General features: G+C 47.2%; 1 long non-coding RNA gene across 1 annotated transcript in view; it reads right to left on the reverse strand.

Moving 5' to 3' along the window:
* The window catches only part of LOC142883850 (uncharacterized), a 6180-nt gene extending 3996 nt beyond the window's left edge, over window positions 1-2184 (reverse strand). Inside the window, exons 1-2 of the long non-coding RNA XR_012926089.1 lie at window positions 2013-2184; window positions 1411-1503 (exon numbers count right to left, since the gene is read on the reverse strand). This is a non-coding gene — a long non-coding RNA (uncharacterized LOC142883850). The remainder of the gene's footprint in view (window positions 1-1410; window positions 1504-2012) is intronic.
* Between the last annotated feature and the right edge of the window lie 4515 nt (window positions 2185-6699).

Raw genomic sequence — 6699 nt, forward strand, 5'->3', positions numbered from 1 at the left:
TTGACCTTTTCCAATGTGGGAGACAAAAAAAAAGAAAAAAAAAAATCTATGAATGGAGCTCAACTAGTATTGCAACACTTGCCATCTTTCCTACCGGCAACTTTCCAAAGACAGATACTAACCAGAGGGGTTTATTTATTATCATTCTCCTTTGTAATTACGCTATTTGGATAATGGGACCCACTAATTAAAGCCAATCAATGAGCTGTTTACAGAGGAGTCTGATCTCCCTCTCTCTCCCCCAGTCCTTATTTAACCCCGATTAGAGTCAGATTCAATGTAGTTCATTATTTATAAATATATTATATCTTCTTGCAACGTAGCTGTAATGTCGAGATCAAACGTTTTTTTATCATTACTTAGTAAAAAAAAAAAAAAAAAAATCCATTTGCAAGCGCTGCTAGCTTCCCTTCAAAGCCACTGACAGAGCGACACTTCAGAGGAGAAGGAGTGATTGTGGCTCGGTGATTAGCATCTCAACAAGGCATCTTTGAAGAAAGAAGAGCAAAGCAGGCCACTGAAGGGTTCTCAAGGTGGAAACAGTGTTTTCACTGGGAAGAGTTCGGTCAGACAGGTTCGGATGCTAAGGTCTGTGTAAGTGTGACAAAGCCAACACATTTAGTTTGTAGTTGTTTGTGAAGTGGGCTATTATTAAAAGGCAATAATACACAACAACGACAGCAAACACAACAACAACGACAACGACAACAACACAACAGGTAGCTGCCTAAGAGCAAGTTCAAGTTTTCGCTCCTCTTCCACTCCCCAGTTTCGTTCCAACCTCCTTCATTTTTCCATTGGCTACATTTGCAGGTGCAGAATTCACTAAAATGCAGCAAGAGCAGAAGAGAGAGGGAGGTTAAAGTTGAGCTAATACCCATCGATGGGCAAATGTTTAAATGTATCCTATAGTGAGCTATAGGCTCTGAGCCAGGGAATAGATGCAGCAGCTTGTCATGAGCCAGCAAAGTTCCTTTGTTGTTTCGCAGCTGCTGGAACAGTGCAAGTGATTACCCCCAGAGCAGTGGTAGCAACTCCACCTACGCAGCAGCGCATTCGGTTAGCAGAAACACCCAACGTGCGCAGAGTTTGAATGTGTCTTTTCAGAGGACGGTCAAAACGAACCAACGCCGACAGCATTTGTTTCCTTAAAAAAAAAAAAGGAACTCGGGTCAGAGTAGCTGCTGATTAAAGCTTTCGCTCTGCAAAACTAATTACAGATAAGTAGCAGGCAGTCTGTGCTCGCACGCCCGTGCATTTCCAGCCTTGCATCCTGTCTGTTTCCCTCCACCTCTGCCTCGGCGCGCCAGCCTTTCGCCTGCTTTCCCGTGGCACGCTCCCAGAAAGCACAGGTGTGTGTGTGTGTGTGTGTTTGTGCGTGCGTGCGTGCGTGCGTGCATGCGGGCTTACCCAGATGGCGGCGTTGCTGATGCTGGCGGGACGCAGCCAACGTGCAGATTGCTGTGCCGGGGGTCATCGGCAGGCCACGCTCAGGCCCTTATTCTGCAGCCAAAATAGAGAAACTTTCATCAGGAAGCGCTCTCACGTGGGCCAGCACGAAGGACAGCGCGCGGTGAAAATGCCAGAGTCGCACACGTGCAGGGAAAATGCAGAGAAATTGATGTGAACTGCATTGGCATTCATCCCTTACGTTCCGATTTCCCAAAGAATTCAATGAGCTTCCTGTTCACGCGTCAACTTCCTGGCGGCAGCCGAGAAAATTCCACCCAACAGCTAAACCTAATGCTAGCTAGATAATATAGTATTAGCTAGTAGTACTGCTTTGAATGAAAAATTCAAATTCAATGAAAAATTCAAGCTGCTGAAACCTCTCCAGCCCACTGGTAGTAGCACAGTGGACCTGTTCCACAGACACACTTTGGTTAAGAGTCAACTTCTAAACGAGAGTAGCGCAAGCTAGACCAAAACAATAACCACTAAACCGCTTCCAGTCGTTCAAAACGGACGCTTGTTTACGAGGATTCACAGTGTTTGCACGCTGATCATCTCACCTGCTCACGTGAAACTCCGCTGCTCGGCTGAGGCGTTTGAGTCAGCGGGGCGTTTCCAGGAAGAACTGATGCGTTCCCGGGTCGCCAAGACAGGGAGGGAGGGAGGGGAGGAAGGAGGGCAGAGGCTTAATGAGAGGGTTCAGGTGCTGGGAGTTTTTTTTTTCCCCCCCTATGCTTCCTCTTTTGAATGAAGACACAAAGGAATACCTCCGTGTGAATGAGTGGTTGTTCTTCCTCCTGAAAGTCAAACATCCCCTGTCAGTTCAATAATGCTTTCAGAAAGTGAAGGACAGGCATCTCATCCTCTGTGGTCTCGTGCTGCTGAAAAACTATTTATGAGTCGGAGGGTTTCACTTGTCTCCCTTTCCCCGCGTTCATCAGCGTCCTTGTTTACAATGCCATTTTTATGTTAGTCAAATGTAAAGCGCGTCCTTGCAGCCCCCAGAAGAGTGGCCGCCGCCATGGGCGGCAGCTGATCCCATTACGCAACTCGACAGCGAATGCACGGGCAAAAGTCAGCGGGTTCGACGAAAACACGACAACCGACCGAGCCGAGATCTCTTTCTAGATCAAGAAATGAATAACAAACAAACAAACAAACAAACAAACAGAAAACAGCGCCCCCACATATTCCATCATTCTATTCCACCGGCAGAGTCACCCTGCCCACACACTGCTAACTGACTTGTTAAAAGGCTCGCTTGCATTTCTCGGGAGACGCGTGCGATATTTTACCTGCGCAGTAATTATTCGTACCGTCCTGTCCGTCCAACCCGTCACGGGGGAGGAGAAGAACAGTCGCCGCTGAAGGTGTCGCAGTGTATGTACGGGGGCGTGTCCGCTACGACGCCTCTCTGAGCCTCTCAGTGTGGGGAGGCAATGTTTTTAAACCACATTGTCTGTGATTAATTACGCGAGTCTTTCTAACGATGATGCTACTGTGCTACTCCTCCTCCTGCCATTCTTCTGCCTGGATCAGTGGTCTCCTGCGCTTGCAACTCGGTCTTTTCTTGCACTGAGCTAAAACGAAACAATGGAATAAATATACTGCGAATGTACATTTTGATGATTATTTTAGGCGTGCCGGCAGAAGGTGACGCAAAAAGAACGGCCGATTCTGACACAGAGCACGTAATTCAGCTCATTATGGAGCTGCAGAGCACTTGTTCTGCTTCGGGTTGTGAAGCAGAGTGACTTCTTTCTCTCAGCCGTCCTTCTTTTGTCTTTCATCATCCTGTTTGCCGTCTCCTGGTCCTTCTGTGTTGCTTGCGCCTCGAACGTGGAGTGCTCATTTTCCCGCAAGTGCGTCATCCTCAATTAATTCCAACTCAGCTCTACCTAAATAATCTGAAACCCAACAAGGCACTTTTCCCAATTTGCCCACAAAACATGTTCTATGTTCTCCAGTAAATTGATTCTGACACACTCACAGTTGCTGCCGATTCCAGCCCGGGATTCCTCCCTCCTACACTTTTCACATTTCATTCCCCTAAATTAGGGGAGAGAAGACACTCCAGGACTCCTCGAAGACTCATCCGGCTGATTAAATCCTACATTTGCAGTCTGAGCCACGGTCTTCCGCATCTAGATGGTGCGATATGGCCTCCATAGGGGTTTCTGTCCTCATTCGCTCAGGCTGTGCACTTTAATTGGATCTACGTCTTATCGGAGATCTTGCGCAGCCACCTTGACGTAAACTGCTGGGAGTTAGGGATCGCGGCTGGCGCAACGCGGGAGGAATTCAAAAGGACACTCCCATAGGGCAAATGCGCGGTGGCGTGGCGGTAGATCATCCCAAACAAAGACATGTGACAGGATCAGCCTGTAATAAGAAATAAGATCAGCAGCAAGTGCGAGTCGATTTTTTTTTCATGCAGGCCCGGTTGCTTTATGACGATGTAAACACAATAATTGGAAAGGGCGTAGTTGAAGAGTCAAGTGGTCTACGTGTACTGTGCATTATGCATGCTCTTTCTAAGGGCAGATGGGCTTCCTGCCTCCTATATAATGGAAGGAGGTGACCTATACCCTTCAGGGCTTTGCATGAGCCAAAAATCCCTGCACACTCTTACACGCAATTAGAAGACGATGTTCTAAAGGCACGTGGTCGCCCCGGGATGGGAGTGATTTCCAGTAAAATGTCCCTCAGCTGAGGTAGCTCTCACTGCTGTATAAATCTGGGATGACAGTGAGTGAGTTTCTGATTTTTAAAGTGTTTTCTTTCTGAGGAGTTTGCAACCTCGTTATAATTGAAAGATGTTTTCATTTAGGCACCATTTAACATGATGGAGCGCTGCCGTAAAAAATAAAATAAAACCAAGAGTGATTGGCGACCACTGATTCTGATTAGTTTGTTTATCAAATTAGCAATGTGGCTCCACTGGGACAAACGGATCACAATTAGGCCGTGACTTGGCTGATGCAAGGCGTTTGTCACGGCAGCAATCAACAGTTTTTGTTTCATTAATGATCCTTGCAAGAAACTGAGAAGCGATGTCGTACTTCAGCGACGACCAACTGTTGCATCAGCAGCCATTAGTCGGCCGCTGAGGAGATCGAAACACCACGCAGCAAGACGGGGGACGGTGGTTTAAAAATAAAATCTGCCAAGTCGTGATTTAACGACTGTCGCAACCCCCACCTCCCCCCCAAGAAAACAACTATTGTACGGGGGAAAGTCAAGAGGTGAAAACGGCAAAGCGTTCTTCTCTATCTGTTGGCATCTGCTGCCTATTTACTCTGAAGATTCGCGAGCTGCCGCCAGTCTGGCGTCAAAGTGAAGAGTCTGACATTTAGTGACAAGCTCCTTTTTAACCTCGTCTGCATTTGTGCTGGAACTGTGAATCACTACAAAACTTTCCTTTGCCCGGTGGAGATGACTCAGCACAGGTCTGCCAATTGCTTGCACGCACACACACTTACACACACACACACACACACACACACGCACACACACAGCTCCCTGACTTGTCTCCAGCCTCTCTTTTAATACGGTTTGATGTTTGATGCTCAATAATGTAGCGACTCCTATCACTCATTCCGGGGACTCTGGGGACAGCTCTTTAAAACCTTCCCTCCGGCTCCATCACTTACAGTGGGGTGATGGATTTTTGTAGTAATGTAAGACTTAATATTCCTCTCTGGCGTTTATCGCGCTTCATTCTTTGCTTAATTGCATAACGTTTGCGCGCATTTATCATCTGGAGGATATTTGTTTGACACTCATTGACAGACTAACAATCGTTAGGATATTAATAGCGTCTCCTGGACCTGCAGAGAGCCGCTACCAGCCTGGGTGAAGAGTTGCCCATGCGAGATGTTGCGTGTGAGGCGGTGTGGTGTTGAAGTTGCGTCAGCCTCATCCATTAAAACATGCGGCAATCTGCCCGAGTGGCCCTCTCCGCGCCTCCGTCCTCCCTCCAACCGGCAGCAACAGATGCACATTTGCAAGTAAAGTTTTTTATTTTGCGCAGAATCCTTAATCGCGGCTGCAGTCTCCGAGGGCTCCCCGACGCCCACGCTGTCGGAACAATGGAGGCATGCGCCGACCCCTTCCGCTGCCTGACTCTCAATGAGCGCGGAGGAAAAAGAAAAAGAGAAAGGAAAAAAAAAAAACCAAACCCTCCCACTAAAAAACCTCAGTCTCCAGCACGTGTGGGTGTGTGCGAGAGTGCGTCGGGATCCGTGCGTGCGGGGAGAGAGGACGCATGAAACGCTTTTGCGAAACTTTTGATCGATCTGTTGACATGTTCAAACTTTCAGCGAGGCAAGAAAAACGAGCAGTGGTCCAAAAAAACAGAAGTTAATGTCAGGAATCTCTTGTGCTGGTCCGTTTTTTCTGTTCTGCCTCAATTACTCACCTGCTCTGATTGAGGCCCAACTCACCTGACCGTCACCAACTCACTGCTCACCAACCAGCCTCGCTTCAGCCAAAGGCCTCAGCCTCACTTTTTGATTCCTCCTCCTCCTCCTCCTCTGTCTTCTTCTTCATCTTCTTTTTCTCCTGGGACTGTTTTTTTGCTCTCGCCATTTGTCTCCGTGGACTGTCTTCGGTTTGTGTTTTCCTGAAATAACTTTTGTCTGCACCAGGATGTGAGTTTATGTTTGAGCATGTCGGCTCAGCAAGGATGCAGAGCAGAAACACAAATAAAAGGATGAAACAATGTGAACAACAAAGCAGTAAACAAGAAAAAGTGGTGAGGAGGGTCGCGATTGTTTTTCTATCTATCTATCTATCTATCTATCTATCTATCATCCATCCATCCACCTATCTATCTGCTTTAAATCTATCTATCTATCTATCTGTTTTAAATCTGTTTATCTGTTTTAAATTTATCCATCCATCCATTCATCCACCTGTTTTAAATCTATCTATCTATCTATCTATCTATCTATCTATCTGGTGCCGTGATTGAATGTGTCGCACACACTGTGCCTTATGGCACCACTGTCCCTTTACCCACTGCGGAAACAGACAGACAATCACGCTAATCTGCATAATCCATCATATATGCGCTGGTCCGGGCTCACTCCGATTGCTGTCGTCTGAGCCATATGTTTCGGCACACACGCTTCAAATTACGAATTCCGCGCTTAATCTCAGTGGTGCTATAGCCGATGAAATTTGACACCATATGGCCGGTCGATTCCACAGCGGACGGAAAAAGTGAGGCCACAAAGGAGAATC

This window comes from Nelusetta ayraudi, unplaced genomic scaffold (genome assembly GCF_046127955.1).
Source record: "Nelusetta ayraudi isolate G7.1 ecotype Tasmania unplaced genomic scaffold, CSIRO-AGI_Nayr_v1 ptg000009l, whole genome shotgun sequence".
Classification (NCBI taxonomy): Eukaryota; Metazoa; Chordata; class Actinopteri; order Tetraodontiformes; family Monacanthidae; genus Nelusetta; species Nelusetta ayraudi.